Here is a 19,611-nt window from a genome sequence, read left to right as displayed (position 1 = left end):
TGAGAATCTTCACCGACAAATTTTAACTTTTAAACCTAATACTTTCCAATTTTCTGTTAATTTAAAATAAAAGTAATGAAAAAGAAAAATCATTATGACTGTTGGTTTTTCTCATTTAATTTTCTATGAAAAAGGTTTTATGATTTTTTTTGAATCTTCAAAATTTGGGTTCAAAATTAAATTGAAAGTTTTTAATTTTTGAAAGTCACATTGTTCGCTTGCTTTTAAGTGTTATAGTTTTAAAGTACAAATTATAGCTAATAGATAAGAGATACGGAAAAATTGATACACAGTAAAAAATTTTGCGTCATTGTGTTAAATATTTAACACAAATATTTTTAACACTAAATTTTTTAACGCAATGACGCAAAATTTATTACTGTGTAATTTCTTTTTTATAGAGAATTAAATTTCCTACATAAAAGGTCCCGAGTCGAAATTTTAAAACCCCAGTTCAACCTAGTAGAGCCTGATTCCTTTGATGTAGACATATGCCGCTCTAATTTAAGAACCTTTTTCAACCTAACTCGTCTTATATCAGGGTGAGGAATAGTGAGTTGGGGTTTAGTTTAAATTTTAAGATTCTGTTTTAACCTAACTCGTCTTGCATCAGGGTGAGGATTAGTGAGTTAGGGTTTAGTTCAAATTTTAAAACTCTGTTTAAACCTTATTCGTCTAAATTCAGGTCGTAGAAGAGTGAGCTGGGGTTTGATGAGAATTTTATCGCGTAGGCTTCCTAGGGTGAAACAGAGATTAAAACTTTATACATTTTTCAAAATAAATAAGAGTAATAAAAATTATTATCATTATTTTGAAAATGTATTACTGTAAAACGTGCGAAAAAATCACAACAAAACCATTTATAAATTTTTTATGCTTAATAAACTGCGTCGAATGCTTTTTTAAAAATTAAAATCGAACGACGCGTTCAAAAATTATATTTGTTTAAAAATTCAGAAAATTTTTTTTCTCAGTATTTTTTCGACATAACATTTAAATTTCTTAACCAAACGATATTTGCCCGGACATCCACTTTTTTTGCTTTAAAAACTGTGTTGAAAAATTAAAATCGATCGACGCGTCCAAAAGTTACAGCTGGTTGAAAATTTACAAAAAATTTTTTTTGATATTTTTCGAAAATAATTACCGGGCTTCTTTAACCTTTCAACATAAACCCGTATATACAGATTTTTTTTTCATTACTACTCTAAAAATTACTTTGAATACCGTTTTAAAAATCAAAATCGAACGATATGTTACAAAATTATACCTTATGAAAATTTCAAAAATAATTTCTTCCAGAATTTTTTCGAAATAATTTTCAGATATTTTAACTATTCAACTATTCATGTGTATATACTTTTCGTGCTTTAAAAAAAAAATTATGGTTTGTGCAAGAATAATTTAAAAATATACGAAAGATCAAGTTTTTCTACTTAAAAATTTGACCTAATTGCTAAAAAGAATAGTTTGCCAAATTAAAAATTTAAAGAATGAACAAATAGCACAGTTTTTCACATTTTGAACTCGAAGAGCTCAAAAATATAATTTTTGTGTCGCAGCTTTTGAAGCCCCATAAAGGATCTTTAAGTTTAAATTGATTAAACGAAAAATTTCGAAGTAATTCCGAAAAAACATTTTTTTCGGTTTTCTTTCGACAACGATAACTCACGAACGAATTAACCGATTTCGACCGGGTTGGCGGCGATCGACGTGGTTTTTTAATGTTAAGAGCTGAATAGTTTTTGAAATCGATCGGTCAAGCCGTTTCAAAGTTATTAAAAAAAAAAACACATTCGAAAAAATTTTTTTTTGTAGTTTTTTTTAAATTTCTCAAGATCTACCGGTTCGAATCGGTCCCAATTATATTCAAAATCTAAGTTTGGTCAAGCCCTTTTGAATGACGCCAATCGCGATACACACATACACACACATACATACTTACATGCATACTTACATAGATACATACAGACAAACGGACACCATCGCGGAAACAATCGGGGAAGCTTCCTAGGACCTCAAAACGTCAACATCCGTTGAAAACTTGATTTTCGAAAAACGGGGTAAAACCAATAACTTCCCAACTTTTGAAAATTTTCAATTTTCTTAGCGGGAAGTTAAAAATTTAGGCAATTTTCGCGATGAAATTTTTTAAGCACTTTGTAAGCAACGTTGTTAAATTAACAATAATAATCACAGTAATATTTACCATGACATAAGAAATAATAATAATATTTAATCACATGAGTTAATTTTAATTTTGTCAGTTGTAGCTTAAATAGAAACAAATATTTCTACTGTATGACTAGTCTTCGAGTAGCAGAGGGGATCCAGTCTTGCTTCGTAATCGTGAGGTCTCGATTTCGAATCCCAGTAAAGCTGAGTTTTTTTTCAACGGAAATTTGTGTTTTCTTCGTCGTTTCTTCTGTCTTCATTTAGATATCACTATTCTTGTATAATTATAAATTAACACTACTAATAGTTATCATTACCTTAACAGTCATACAAATAATAACATGAAGTAACCAACAGTTAAATGATAATTTTTTTTTTTTTTTTTTTACTATGAATATAACCAGTTTAGGCTATTAAGGTTGAACTAGGTTGAAATAGGTTTTAATAAAACCCTGCCTGACACTTTTTCGTCTGAGAAACAAAAAATCGTATACATCGTGCAATCCCAGCTAGGCGCTAAAAGAGTGAAACAGAGTTTTATTAAGAACCTTCTTCAACCTAACTCGTCTGAAAACGGACTTAAGTAGACGTTACCAGAGTGAAACGGGGTTTAGTATCAATGCAGTTCCTTATTTCTTAAAACCTATTTCATTCTGTTTCATCCTGAATTAGACTATCCCAGGTTAAAATGGGTTTTAAGCGAAAAAAAATTTCGACTCGGGGTTTCTTAAGATTTTTTTGTATCTTCAATATTTAGTCCATAATTTATTATCTCAGAGTATGAGTTTGACTGAAATGAGCCTGCTATATTTCTTCAAATTTCACTTTTTAATTAGGGACGCTCAATATGAAGAGTAATATTTAAGTTGTAATCAATTGTAAGGCCTAGCTTTGAGATTTCATAACCGAAGTCGTGAACAGTCTTTACCCGTGTGTCAAATTTTGACTTTTAACCTTAACATTTTTCAATTTTTATTTTTGCGTAAATATAAAACAAATATAAAAAATTACTGTTGCTGCTAAAGTTTTAATTTAATTTTTGATCGTTTGTTACGGAATGTCCATTACTCAGTGTGAAATTTAAAATTTCATAATTAACTCGTAATAATAATTTATAATTTATGATACACATTGCGAGCGCACCTAACAGAATTTAATTTATAAAAAAGGAGTTTAAAATTCATGATTGTCGAGTTTATTTTTGCGGGGTATGAAGTTTAGTGGCGAGTATACAGCATATTGTACTTTTACTATTAATATTACTTAGACCGACCTATTATAGTCCTCGTATACTAGACCGTATACTGCGGATTCGCGGTTGTGTATAAAGTATACGACGTCGTTACAGTTAAATAAAAATGACTTGGCATTGTGGTGCGTTACTACTTATACTTAGTCTTTTACGATCCTTTCTATCCACTTTTACTTACTATAGTATATATTGTGCCTCTACTCGGCGTTATTGCCATCAGCGGTACACACTACCACCTGCCGTAGTATATAGAGCCGGAGACCGATGATGAATTTTGAAATTGAAAGTTACTGCGTCCAGGACTTTGACTTTAACCGGAATTTAACTCGCTCGTAAATTATTATTTTTTTAATGTTTTGCTTTGGCTTTGTGTGGCTTTTGATATTATTACTATTAATTTTTTCTTTTTTTTTTTTTTTTTATTAGTTAATACACTGTAAAAAATTTGCGGAGTGAATTCATTATTGTTTTTCATTCAATAAAAATAATTGTTAGTGTTAATTTTTTTTCTAGTTTTATGTATTAAATAAATTTTAATATTTAAAACAATTACATCAATAACTTTTTTTAATTTCTGCAAATTGGATTTTTGATAAATTCTCTCTATAATAATTTATTTATGAAGAAATCGTAAAAATCGCTTTATAAAACTCAATTTTAGTTATATTAAAGTAATTATTCTTATTCAATTAAACGTAGTAATGTTAATAATTTATCATTTTTTACTTTTTGCGTTGGAACTTTTTACAAGACTTAGAACCAAAATAATCTTTATGAAAATTCGGTTTAATCTTCCAAAAAAGTAAAATTTTTCGGAAAAATATAATTAATATTTACAAAGTTAAACTAGAGATAAATTGTTTGAAGTATTTTTTAGTAATTTAGCTAATTAAATTTGTTTCAGTTAATACAAAAATATTTTACTATAAAAACACTGTACTCGGAGGTTGTTTGAATAAAAATAAATATTCCATCCAAATTCGACCTCGATTTTTTAAAGTGCAAATTTAAAATAATATTACTTCGGTATGATTGTGAGCAAATACAATTTTTCAAAATATAGGGCTTGCTTTGTTAATAATAATAATAATAATAATAATAATAATAATAATAATAATAATAATAATAATAATAATAATAATAATAATAATAATAATAATAATAATAATAATAATAATAATAATAATAATAATAATAATAATAATAATAATAATAATAATAATAATAATAATAATAATAATAATAATAATAATAATAATAATAATAATAATAATTATTATTATTATTATTATTATTATTATTATTATTATTATTATTATTAAAAAATTATTATTATTATTTTCTCGTAATAATAGCGAAAGTGTGAATAATTATTAAAATTCACAAGCAAAAACTGTTGAAAAGCGTCGCGGAAATAAGCAATATATCTCGAAAGTAACTCTTGGGTTAAAAATGATAAAAAAATTTCAAAAGCGATAGCTTAGGGCAATAAACAAACTTATATGTGTGATTTACCATTATTGCAAACTGGTTCGCGATAGGTTTCGCGATAAGAAAACATCGTAAATCGTTATCAAGAAAAGATGAACGTCATTCTTACACACAGAATAGCATCGTATAAGTTTGTAATATAAGGAGTATAAGGTACATATAAGTAAGACGAGTTTCATTTTAAACCACTCGTCCTCGTACTCATACTAGTACTAGTGTTGCGGCAAACCCACTACTGGCTAACATTTCTAGTGTCATAGGCACACATGTATCGCACTTTGAATCGTAAAGACCGCTGATTGCATCGGTTCATAATAGCTCAAGCAATCTACCTACAATATAATAACAAACGCTGTTAAAAGTGTCACGATAAATAATTTACTTCTGTGAGTAAGACGCCTCGAAGTTTCTCATACTGGTTCTTACACTTAATATATCATTTTTTTTAAATATAGCATAATAATAATAATAATAACAATAAAACTTTTAAACTTAAAAAAATATTGGTATTGGACCAAGCCAAAATTATCAACAAAAGTAACGCCACTTTAAAGAATTTAGAAGGCTTCAATATTGAACAAATAACTACTGTTACAAATTTGAATAGTAGTAATAATAATCGTGAGAATGGAAACACGTTTTTTATTGTACTCCTATTATAAACATTCTCTATTTGATAATCTAAATATTTTCCTAGTCCTCATGTGAGCTACGAGTTGATATGTCTGATGTAACTGTCATTGCGTTACACCACTTGGTACATCTAGTACCCCTCGAAATCCAACTACACATTCCGACTCCAACACATATGTCTGTATTTATAACCATATCTGTCAACGATTTCCAAGTGTTTCCATTTTACTGCATCACTAACTGGCACATTGTTGTGGCAAACCAAGTGTTCTTTTACCTTTATGTCATTCACTACATTGTTATTGTTATTTTCATTTATTTTTTGAATACACTAGATTTTAATATGCACGCGCCTGAATGTTAGTGTGAAATTATATATATTTTCATGCTTATGATATATTTAACCAATCACATTTCGAATAAATTGGCTTCACATATATTTCATCTCAATTTTATGTGAGGATTAGATTTAAAGTGCGCGTGCAAGCGTGCGCCTGAATGTTAGTATAGAATTGTATATATTTTCATGCTTATGATATATTTGACCAATCACATTATGAATAAAATGGCTCCACATATATTTCATCTCAATTTTATGTTGAGATATCAGCTGACAATAGTCACTGTTATAATACAAGTTAATCTAAAAACCGTCAAATAGGTTTCCTAAATAAATAAAAATATTTAGTAAGTAAATTTAATCTATTAGTGACTATTATTAGTGTCTATCTGACTATTCCCGCAATGTTGTCACTATGTCTGTATGTATGTGTGTGTGTGTTTATGTGTAAAAATATGTAAACCGCTTATAACTTTTGAACTGCTTAATCGATTTCATCGCGGATGAAAATAAGAAAAGCTTATAAGCATACGCGGAAAATAAGAAAAGCTTCAGATCACATGTCAACAAACATGTGATCTGAGGTTTTCTTTTTTACTTCCTAAGGGCTGTATACTATTTTTTTGTCCGACGAAGGCGGAAAGTGGCAACTTTGTTTAGCGCAGCAAAAATAATTTATATAAAAATTTTAGAAAATAATATAAAAGTTTTGTAAATTTTATTTGCTTTCTTTTATATTTTGACAGCTAGTAAAGCAATGTTTATAAAACGATCCATATACTCTACAACCTTCTAATAATTTAACTTCAATTTTTCTTAGCCGTCTAATTAAAAACTAATTTTTAATCAACTTAAAAAAAATTAATTTTGTTATTAAATCGAGTTTAAATATTTGTGACGAGTTCTGTGCATGTTATCTCTCTTAATCAGCACATTTCTTAGTAACCTTTAAAATAACTTATTTTTTTTTTATTTATTAATTTTTACTTTTTTATTATGCCCGCCCCGACCAGCAAAACCTCGGCTTCGCCTCGGCTTTGCAAAAGTCAGGCAGCGCCCCCCTCACCCCCGGCAAAACCTCGGCTTCTCCTCGGTTTTGCGAAACCCCTTCCCCGGAGTTGCGTACTTTCGGCTGGAGAGCAAGAAAAATAGTATACATCCCACGACCAGAATGTTGGATGCCCTGACGTATGTGATATGATGGCCTCGGCTACGCCTCGGCCATCATATCCCATACACCAAGAAATCCAACTTTCTGGCCTTGGGTCGTAATATACTATTTTCGAAATTTTTCGTTTTCAATAACTCTTGAACGAATCAACCGATTTTGACGGGACTGGTGGCAATCGACGTGGTTTTTCAACTCAAGAGCGGATTAGTTTTTGGAGTTGATCAATAAAGCTGTTTAAAAGTTATTCCAAAAAAACGAAATTTTCACGAAATCTAATGGCAATGATACTCTTTGGATCGCCACCTACTTCGATCCGATCGGCCGAGCCGTTCAAAAGTTATGAGAAGTTTACACACACACACACACACACACACACACACACACATACAGCCGCACGGACACCATCGCGGGAAGAGTCAGGGAAGCTTCCTGTGACCTTAAAACGTCGAGATCTGATGAAAACTCGATTTTCGCAAAACGGGGTAAAACCAATAACTTTCCGATTTTTGAAAATTTTCAATTTTCTTAGCGGGAAGTTAAAAATTTAGTTATAACAATAAAATTTTAATAATATAAACGCACCTAATCCCGTAATTCAAATTCTAGCGAATAGAAACAGCTTAGCTCTTAATAATTATCAGCGTGTCAAAAGCCCTTGATAGCAAATATTCAAAAGACATTGTTAATAAGGCGGTTATAAATTATAAATGATGAACGAGAAAAGTTTTGCGTGAGAGAAGCCCTCGGAGTAGTGAATTTCGGTAGTTAACAGCAAAGTGATGACACAGCGATGGTTACAAGTAAATGGAACCCGTGTGAAACACATGTGACTTCACCTTACTCACTGGTTGCACTACTCGAGGGTTATCGCACTCTCTCTTTCACTCTGCCCTGACACATCGCTGAGAGCCAGAAACCATTATCTCCCTTGATTTATCGCCCGAGTAATTACTGGCAATTAGTCCTAATGACAATTGATAATAATACTCGATTTAGAGATTCAAGCTTTTTAAAACAAACGTTTTCTAAACACTTTCTACAAGAAATTTACACTTTACGAAAAATGTTTTTGCGAGGAAAGTAGATTTGAGACTGTGTATTTTTTGTGATTTTCATAGATTTTTTAATACATAAAAATATATGTAATTTATTAAAATTTGAGACTATCCTAAATAAATATTTTAGTAAATATAAATAGTGTAAAATTTTTGAAGAATTTTCTCGAAAATTAAGCTGCTATGCATTGTAGAACATCTGACCATATCAGACTTAGCTATTTAGGTTCATTCTGGAGGCTACAATTTTCATCGAAAATCAATATTATATTTGAAGTATATATTTTATATATGTTTCCCTTCTATTGAAACTTTGATTTACTTAAAAAAATAAGAAATTAAATTATTTTGAGGTATTTGAACAGAAAAAGTATAACTAAGTCTTGTTAAAAAATTTTAACACAAAAAGTAAAAAATAGTAAATTAATAATATTATTACATACTACTAAATAAAAATAATTACTTTACTGTCATACACATGAACTTTTATCATTTTTGTGATTTCTCAACAAATTAATTCATTTAAAGAAAATGTACTAAAAAATCGAATTTTTAGAAATTAAAAAAAAATATTGATGCTATTGATTTCCCGCTATGAAATTCAATGATTTAAAAAAATCAGAAAGTTATTGGCCTCACCCTAGTGACAATTAATTTGAAATTTGCAATCATATTTGTAAATAGTTATGCTAACAATCGATAAACGGAAAAAAAAAAAAAAAAATAGAATTAGAATCAAAACCAGTCTCCTCTCAGCATCGCATAGGTCTCTCCGAAAATGAAATGAAATTTCTATCGATTCAATTTAAAATAAATCGAGTGAAAAAGACGGATGATATTTATCAGCGAATCTCTGCAATAAAATATTTTTAAAAGCGATTTATCGTCCGTGAACTAGACCCCACACCGTCGAACCGGTAAAAAATTCTCAACGACCGGCCGTCGGATTTCTTTCTGAAATTGCTTTAGATTGTTAAAATTATTCCTAAAAAAGTTTATATTTATGTTTATACTTACAATCAATGAAATTCCCCCCTCAAAACTTAAAACCACTAGAATTATTTGAAATGGCATCAAATGTTGGGATTGCAAAGCGTAACATAGCATTACTGAGCTCTGATGGTTGAGTTGATGTTTGAGTTCGAGTATCGCACCCGTAAGTACTTTCTGGAGCAGGATAATTTCCCATCCGCAAACAGTAATTGTAATAAAATAAGTAAACAAACATTGCGGTTTCAAAAGCACCTTCCCTTCAAATAAAAATTCCCATGATTACGCGAACTCCTATTTCCAGTTTAAAACTTTCAATGCAAGTTGTAGCAAATATGTTGCGTCGCATATTATGTTATCATTATTGTTATTATTATTATTATTATTACACACTGAGATTATGGATTTTAGTTGGCATAAAAGTGGACAACGAGATTACTCAGTGCGTAGGTAGGTTAGAGGCGTTGTCGCACTCGATTGCGTGCAAGTGCAATCATAATCACTTGAGTGGACTCTGGTCTGTCTAACCACCATTCTATTGACCAACGAATGCAAGGGCTGGACTATGCATACTGCACACTGCTATCTAACACACTATCAATATGCAGTGAGTAGTACTCTTTCGAATGTGTGCAGAACTCTCATTATAGTCCGTATACTTAGTTATGTATATATGCAGATGATGAAGCTGACGAGGATAGAGAGCTGAACCAGAGTGATGGAAGAGCTCAACAAAGTAAGTGCGTGTTACAGCTTACACCTTACACCTAGAACCTTGTTGTTGTAGTCATAGTTATGGTTGTAGTGATAGTTATAGTAGGGACTTACTTACCTTATGCCTACAACAAGAGTGGATTATGTACGCAACCGTGTTTTACGTTTAATTGCCCGTTCGACCCACATTCTTTGATGATAACATGCCTGACGCCGATTAGACCACTAGATTCGAAGAACCTTTCAGGAGGAACGTAAAAGCTATCTATATTTCTATCTATCAATGCGGCTGAACCAATTTGTCATTTTCTTAATGCTTTGGTCATTATTTTCAGTATATACACAGAAAGAAAAATTTCTTGACTGGAGAACAAAATTTTTGGCTTAAGAAAATTTTGCGGTGCCTGAAGCAAAACCGAAGTTGTGTTTGCTAAAGTAAAAATTTTTCTTGAAATTCTGTTTTTGGTGGAAGTAATTTTTTCTTAATTCAAATTATCATAAATACTTGATACAATAAATTTTTATATTTGATCAAGATTTTTAGAGAAGCTGCGCCACTTACTTTAGCTGAGAAAAAAATTTTCTCACCTTGAGAAAATTTTTCTCTTAAATATTTGATACCCATTTTATAGTATTTTATCTCGCAATTATACATATTGAATGAAAAAAAATAATTCAATATTATTTGATTTTCCCATTTGACATGTTAATCAATAAAAATATTAATAAAAATTTACTTCTATCGAGATATTTAATTTTTTGGAGCAAGAGAGAAATTTTCTCAAGACAAGAAAATTTACTTCTATCAAGAACTAAATTTTTTGGAGCAAGAGGGGGAATTTTCTTAAAACAAGAAGATTTTTTTGACTTAAATAAATTTTCTTGGATCAAGATATGTATTTCGTAAAGCAAGAAAATTAATTTTGTTGGAATAAATAAAATTTCTAGTGTCAAAAAAAAATTTTTCTTTCGCTCAAGAAAATAATTAGGAAGAAAAATATTTCCTTAGCTTAAGTGAACCTTTTTTCTGTGTATACGTTTAGATTATGTTTGTATTTCTAGTCTTCACTGTTTTTGATGGATCTTTGGGAAACAAAGAATTTATAACAAAGTATTTATAAAAAAAATTAAAAAATTTTTATTTCAAATCATAAAGTTACATTTGACATTAAAAAAATTAATGTTTTATTTTATTTTATAAAAATGTTATTTGAAACTGTAATTTTCGAGTTTTTTGTTTGAAGTTTCTCATACTATTACAGAACCTGTAATTTATCAATTGCTTTTTTTTCTTTTTATAATACGTTCATAAATTCCTATTTATAATTTTTCGACTGGACGTTGTGTTAAAATTTTCCGATAGATGGCGTACGGTTGCTGAATTTTTTCCTGACAAGAGAGTGAAGTTTTAAAAATTGAGTTAGGAGGTGTTACAACAAAATTAATTTTTTCAAATAAAATATAATTCCACTTAAATTATTGATCAAAAATAGTTCTAGATTTTCAAATGTCACTTGCGAGATTTAAATAATTAATTCTCCTGAATCAATTAATCTATTTTGGTTATTATCATTATTTTATACCGTCATTAATATGTCACCTTTCAGTGTCTCAAGCTATTGTCAGCGTTATAAATGCACAAGATAAAAAATAAAAAATAATAGTCCGAGGTCAGAGCACGACCCTGAGCCTGAGTTGGCTTTGTATTGTCTGCAGCTCCGTTACTACGACGATCGATCACAGACGTACCGGGAGAACTGAATATTTCACGTCAGGATGACTCATTACTCGTGACTTATTTGTTCTCTTTACTCTCTTCTATTTTATTTTGTTTTATTTCAAGTTGGGTGTGATTCGACGGAGATTAACAACAATCATTTATTTTTCCCCCAGGTCAAAAAAGCATTCTAATATTTGAACGATTATCGTTTTTGTCTTTTGTGTTAAGTGTAGTAATAGTAATAAAGTTACTGCTGTGTCACCGGCAACCTTGGCCGTTATTTTTTAGTAATTTGCCGTAAAAAATGCCCGGTAATTCATTTTACTTCTACTTTAAGTGTTAATTTAAATTCCCGACTTTATTTCTCGTGTAAATTAGAATTTACTTCTTTTATTTTTTTTTCAAAGGGATTAACTACCATGCTAATTCATTTTTACGTTACTTTAAATAACAATTTTACTTATTATCAAAATTACTATTTGCATTGGAAATTCATGAGTCCGATCGCTGTAAATGAATAACAAAGAAAATTTTTATTTAAATAGTTTAACTTATGAGTAATACGCACTAGAAAGACGCTTAAAAAAGAACTTGTAATTAATTTCTTTTCGAGGAAGCTCTTTAGTTGATTGATATGAAAGTGGTTTTTAAAAATCCAAAAAACTCCATTAATAAAAACATTATTTAGCTAGTGATAAAAAGAATGATAAAAATATATATTTAAAAAAATGGCTTTACGAAATAAATGATCAGTTTTTGATGAATTTTAATTACTGAAAAATACAGTTAAGAAAATTGTGGAAAAATTTTTCAAAATTTGACAATTTTTTCATGTATGTACTTAAATTTATTTCCAATAGGGTTTTTTTTTGCTTTCAACTGAAAATTTTTTTTGGTTATTAAAAAAAAAAAAGAAAAAAAATTCTCTTAAAATTCGAGCTCTAATATTAACATTAATTACTTTCCCAGAACGTGAAAATATTTATTTTTCATAATACACTAAAATTTTGATTTTTTGAATGTCTGTAATTATAAGCAGTATTCCATGTTATTATACTGTCTCAAAACGTGAATTACTTGAAACAAAAATTTCCTTTGTGACATAGCTGTGATCTGCACCTGTAAGATAGTACGGGTCATTAAATCTGATAAAAAAAAAAGTTTTTGTTTTTTTACGTTATTTCATAAAAGACTGAATTTGCAAAAAAATACTAGAAGACAAAATTTGTAGGAAATTGAATTTCCAACAAAAAAAGTCTTTTTACCTAAATCGCTAAGATTGATAATTTTGACGATATAAAGTGATTACTTTTTTATAGTATAAAAAGTTTGTCTCAAAAATTTTATTATAAAATTAAATTTGTATTTTTATATTCATAATTAAAATCAGAGAAAATTGAATTTTTAAAACTCTGAACTCGTAAATCCTAATGGCTATTTTAAGAGCCGCTCTAAAATTTAGAGATGAAAAGGTAGCGAAGAAAAAGTAAGAATTTCTGTAAATATATAAACTTTAATTTTCTATAAGGATCGTAAAGCAGGTAGATGAGAAATAGAAAGGTGTAAGGAGTGCCAGCAAAAGGTAAAAAGGTGTAAGGTGGAAAGTGTAAGTATATTTTCTCGAGACTTTGAAATGAAGGAACATTAAAATTTACAAGCTCCTAACTGGTTTTATGTTAGATCCCAAGATCGAACGTCAGATGTTATCGACAGATAATGTAAGGCTAGAAGTGTAAGATAGAAATTCACCTCAACTTGTATTTTAGTCCTGAGTCATTTATATATAAATATAAATATAAAGCTAAATCGATAGTATCTCGCAAGTGGCTGGCCTGCCTACAGTGTATTTCAGATAACGATATTATTTGATGGACGAGAGACTCAACACTTAGTTTAAGTTATAATCCGCGAGAACACAGATAACACCCGTATTGACGGGGCGAACCTCTTATTATATTAGTTATATTTAATTCGCTGATCGACAGCCACGCTCGAATTATTTAACATAACGAGCACCTACTTTGCAATAATATTAACCCGTTAGCTCGTATTCTTATACAACCCGATGATATTTATGCTCTGATAGCCGCTATCGCTTCGTCGATTTGTTTATTCGCTTTTTTTATTGCTCTTATTTACCTATTATTATTTATTATATTAGTGTTGTTTATTATTATAACGCCGAGAATTAGTTTTAATTTACGTTTACGGTGATGCTTTTTGAGTAACTTGGCGTTAAGCAAATCCTCTGCATGCGATTTTATTTGTGGATTATTCAATGATAATTTGTTTCCGGGTCTCGTAAGTGTTATGAGTGGTAATTTCTGTGATAATTAAATGGATTGAGTGTTTAATGTTGGATGGTTATGAGGAGATCTACCCGGAATAATAAAGAATATGTGATCGTTCTTTAATTTTGGACTTGGTTTGGAATTCATGGCATTATTCTTCTTCAACATCCTCATCTGCAAATGGATGAATTTTCGTTTAAGTTTTATGGTCTTCACCCTTGATATCCTCATTTGCAGATAAATGAAATTTTAATGACGTTTCATTTGTAGATGAAGGAATTTTGTTGCAACCTTCAATTACAGATTAAAGAATTTTTATTCAAGTTTTAATTGCAGATAAAGGAATTTTTATCTGGTGATATTCATTAATCTTCATCTGTTGATTAAATAATTTCAATCAGTTTTTACCTGCAGATACAGTAATTTTGGTTCAAATTTTATTTGCAGATTAAGGAAGTTTAGTTCAGGTTCTATCTGAAGATGAAGAAATTTTGGTTCAAGTTTTAACTGCAGGTCAATAAATTTTTATTCAGGTTCTACCTGCAGATGAAGGAATTTTTTCTTAATATTTTCTTTTATTGATTAAAGAATTTCAATTAATTTTTACTTTCAAATACTTGAATTTTGGTTCAACTTTCATCTGCATATACAGGAATTGTGGTTCGAGTTTCATCTATCGATAGAGAAATTTTAGTTTAATTTTCACTAACAGATGAAGGAATTATGTTGAAACCTTTAACAGAAGATTAAGGAAGTTCGAGAATAACTAATGAGTCAAAATAATGTTAAAATTTTTTTTTAATTTTAGTCTTCCCAATATTCGTCAAAATTCTTTATTTTAATTTAAAATAATTTAAACAATTTAGTGATGGATAATTTTTACTTATTTAATAAAGTAAAGTAATAAAATGACTTTGGTATTTATTACTTGCCGGAATAAATAAACAGATTTGGCAATAACGCGCTTGATTATACCCATAACTGAGACGTGAATGTTTGTGTTAAACATTTCTCTCTCTGTAACTATATTTCTATCTTTTTCTTTTTTCTCAGCTGTTGACGCGATGGTGTTAAATCTTTATTCGAATAAATAGCTGACGATAAACGAGTTACAAACGTAAAATTTGACTTTAAATATTTCAAAAATTATATCGGTAATGTATTGCACTGATAGAAGGATTTATTTGTATTAAAAAAATATTTGTTAATAGTTAACAAATCATTTATTAGAGACCATTTTTTAGTATCAAACAAATATTTCTTAGTATTTAAAATGATTTGTTTGTATTTAATAAATCAGATATTCATTTATTAAATATTAATAAATCTTTTTAAATACTAAGAAATATTTGTTAAGGACTAAAAAGTGGTCTCTAATAAATGATTTGTTAAATATTAACAAATATTTTTAACTATAAACAAATCCTTCTATCAGTGTGTTATTAAATTGTTTTTATACTTTTCAATAATTCAAGTTTCTTGTTTAGTCTTGATAGTTTTTTATCCGTTAAAGTTGGGAGGTTAGTATTGAAAAAAATAAAGTTTCGACAAAAGTTTGTCCGCCATAAGAGCCCGTGTATAAGGAGATAAAATATGTGATTTTTAAAATTTAATATCTAAGTAACTAAACGGTGAATCTTTTCAAAATTTAGGGATTAAATACTGTATATGTTACGATTTTGAAAATTCATCATTAATAATCTATACTAATATTATAAAGAGGAAAGATTTGATTGTTTGTTTGTTTGCATCGAATAGGCTCCGAAACTACTGAACCGATTTGAAAAATTCTTTCACTGTTGGGAAGCTACACTATCCCCGGGTGACATAGGCTATATTACATCGTAATTAATGTTGAAATTTTTGTTAAATACCCGTGCGAAGCCGAGGCGGACTGCTAGTAATTAATAATTTAATAATTGTAAATAATTTACATTTGATGTTTTGTTGAAAGATTTTAATTTTGTTACGTTTTATTAAAATTTATTATAAAAAATCTAACAATTGATAATTTTCTTAGGGTTTAATAATATAAAATAGATAATTTATTAATTGTAAATAATTTACATTTAATGTTTTGTTTCAGCATTTTAATTTTGTTACGTTTTATGAAAATTTATCATAACTAATCAAACAATTAGTAATTTTATTAGGATTTAATAATATAAATAATAAATAATTTAATAAATGTAAATAATTTACATTTGAGACTTTATTTAAAAATATTAATATTGTTACGTTTTTGAAAATTTATGATAATTTGGTGAAAAAAAAAAAAATATATTTTTTGATTAAATTTTGAAGGGTGGCCGTTATACCCCAGGTAATATATATTAGCTCAAAAATATATAAATATATCAGATTTAAGATAATTTGGTAAAAAAAAATATTTTTTGACCAAATTTTGAAGGGGGGCCGTTATACCCTAGGTATAATATATTAGCTCAAAAATATATAAATATATAAAATTTATGATAATTTGATAAAAAAAAAAAAAACAAATATTTTTTGACCAAATTTTGAAGGGGGGCCGTTATACCCCAGAGGGCCATTGTACCCCACCCTCCCCTATATATGTACATGTTTATGTTTTATCATATGTGTTTAAATATAAAATACATACAAAAATCTCTATCGATAAAATCTAAAAAAAATTCAACATTAAGCCCTAAAATATAATTGAAAAAAAAAAAAAAGGTTCCATCGTATTGATCGAAGTTTTAAAAATAAAGTAGAATGAATGATGACAATGTACAATCAATAGGTAGTAAAGTGAGGACATTTTATGTTTAAAAAGTACCAACTTTGAAGAGGTCTCTAACTACTCAACCGAAACCTTATCTGGGATGAGTTCAGAGAGAAATAGTAGGGAATCGTGTAAAAGGTAACTTTAAAGGTTTCAAACGGCACGCCGGACCAAACGTTAGTCGCACCCCTTTTATCTCCAAGCGTTCGTTTCCGGTTTTTCATTTTCCTTTTTTCAATTCTCCCCTCCTCTTCCGGCGAAGCTTTTCCTTTTCTGTTCCTCCTTTTTCTGGTTGTCTTCAGTAGGATACGTACAAGAAAAACTTGAGTAATAAAAAAAAAAGACAGCCAGAACTTCCGAACTCGAGTTTAAGTCGGGAAAAAATTAAACAGCACTTTAATCGCACTCCAGATCACTAAAAGCATTTTTATTGCTCTTGCTGTTGTTTTTTCTATTTCCTTGAATCTTACAAATAAATAAACCGATTAATTAGTTAATCATTATTCATTTGTAATTTTTTAATTCTATTCTGATGGTCTTTTTTTGTACTCTTATTTTGTGAACTAAACATAAACGGGTGGTATTGATTGGACTGGGGAAGATGAAAAAGTCTAATGAAGTAAGTGGAGAAAAAAGCTCGAGAGCTATATACAGACCCTGGTACCAAGACTGAGCAAAGTATTTTCTTTCAGTACTTTTAGAACCGAGAAAACTAAAGCTGCCCACGCAAACTATTTCTGACAAGCTTCTCGCAACATTTCACAAGTTTATTTACAAAAAAATAAGTTGAGAAACAGGAAAATACTTGGTAATTTAAATTTAATTATTTTTATTCCTTTTTTTCTTTTTTAACAATAATATTAAAATTTTTTTTTTTACTGTAGTCACATTAGTGTTGATTAATCACAAAATTCAGTCGCAATTAAAAAGAAAACTTGTTCTTTAACAAATTCTAACAAAATTTTTATTCTTTTTTTTAAAATCATTCGATTAATTGAATTCAAAATTCGATCAGACCTAAATCTCAATACATACTTTCAAATTCCGTTTTGAAAATATCGTACAACAAAAAAAAATGTTTCAATTCCTTAGACTTCAAATAGCAAAATTTGACAAAAACTCATTTTTTGGCAACCGGACCCTAAACAAAAACTTTTCGATTTTTGTAAATTCTGCCCTGTCATGACAAAACGACGTATCTCGAAAATTATAGTTTCGAGAAAATAGCGCATAAAGTTTTCACAGAATTTGAGTATAATTTAACAGAAAAATTAATTTCTGTTATGACAAAACGTTGTAACTCGAGATACGTTTTTTTTTTATCTTAAGAAACTCATGCTCATTTTGATAAATAAATAAAATTGTTATGACAAAACGCTGTAACTCGAAGAATTAAATGTTATATTAATTTCCAATGCAAAACAGATACGTTTTTTTTTTTTCATTTCTTTTATACGCACATTTACCTAATCAATGTTATTGGCATAATTAATTAAATTAGTAAAATTTTGATGATACCCTATCATTAAGTAACACTAAAAAAACCTTTTTAGCTTTGTTACGACAAAACAGCGTATCTCGAGATACGTCATAACAGGGCAGAATTTTCAATTTTCCAAAGCAAAAATTAATGCCAAAATATTCGAATTTTCACTGTCATCACTCGGAGCACCGGAGTAAAGAAATAAAATACTTCACATACGAAGTAAAGCTTCTATTTTTAAAGGACCCTATTTTCTCATTCAAAAAATCAATGTGAATGTTAAAGAAAATTGAACTTCGTTGGTGGTCACAAAAGATCGCAGCTGACATTAATTCAGCAAATGATACTAATAATGAAAATAAAAAATAATGAAAGGTGTCGGTAATGATTACGTTGGATGAGTGATTAGTAATTAGCAAGGAGTAGTGAGGACCGTTGTAAACCGGCACTAGATTCCGTTTGACCGTGACGTGCACCAGCTTACGCCTGAGAGTCACGTCGGTCACGATTACCGCACGAAGACAGCAAACACCAAGACAACACAGTGGTTCTTCGATTATATTTAGCTGAGAGGTAGGTGGCTTTCGTCGAGCTTGTAGGTATGGGTTCAATAGAAAAGCATAACACGATTGGACCTCAACACCATACTGGGCACTGTACATGCAGTAGTGAGCCGAAGAGTGTGTGTGCTATACCTGAGAACTCAGTACCTATGTTTATAATATATAAATATACGTTAACTTTGTACTATGAGTGAAATAGGAGTTAGTCGACTGCCGATGAGTTGAGTTGAACGCGCGAGAGCTAGTGTATAGCTTGAGTAAATATTTGTGCATGTTAAATAGACGGCACCGTCTAGTATTGCTGTAAGGATAAGGTAAGACCAAGTACGATAAGGAGAATGTACGCGGTGGTACTTCTCAGGAGGCACTACGTTAAATTGGTCTACTGCTGCACATCAGACAGACTGGTACTCTCTGTACTACTATGACTAGTTTCTTCTCTTTCTACTCTCAACTCTCTACTTCAGTTTAGTCTCTGATTCTCCTCGAGAATCTGCATTTCCTGGATATACTGCTGTGTTTTGAACTTTTTTACTTATGTTAATATTACCTTCAATATTTAGTTTAACTTTGAATTTAATATCATACTCCCAAGCTTAGATAAATCTCAGCTATCATACATTAGCATATATATTAATGTATTCATTTACAACGTCATTTCCTTTTTTGTTTTTTATGGAGTTTGTTTATGTTTATACAGAAAATTTTCAAGCTTACTTTGTCTTCTTTCGAGTTTGGAATATTTAAATTATAAGCAGGTTGGCGATCAACTACGAGCTGAATGGGTTCAAAAATTGGAGGTGAAACTAAAATTTTAAATATTTATTTTGCTAAAAAGTTCTTTGATAATACTAGAACCAAAATTCCTATATTTGCAGATAAAAATTGATTGAAATTTTTCAATGAGCAAATGAAGATAATAAGAAAAAATAAAAAACCAAAAATTTATTCATCTGCAGGTAGAACCTAAACAGAAATTTTTTTTCT

At 29.4% G+C, this 19,611-nt stretch overlaps 1 protein-coding gene across 3 annotated transcripts in view; it reads left to right on the top strand.

Moving 5' to 3' along the window:
* The window catches only part of LOC123265477 (CCR4-NOT transcription complex subunit 6-like), a 602,565-nt gene that overhangs the window by 165,323 nt on the left and 417,631 nt on the right, over positions 1 to 19,611 (top strand). The gene's annotated exons all lie outside the window — the stretch shown is intronic.

Source organism: Cotesia glomerata, linkage group LG5 (assembly GCF_020080835.1).
Source record: "Cotesia glomerata isolate CgM1 linkage group LG5, MPM_Cglom_v2.3, whole genome shotgun sequence".
Classification (NCBI taxonomy): Eukaryota; Metazoa; Arthropoda; class Insecta; order Hymenoptera; family Braconidae; genus Cotesia; species Cotesia glomerata.
Note: the sequence above shows the minus strand (reverse complement) of the source record. Positions and strands in the feature narration are given on the sequence as shown.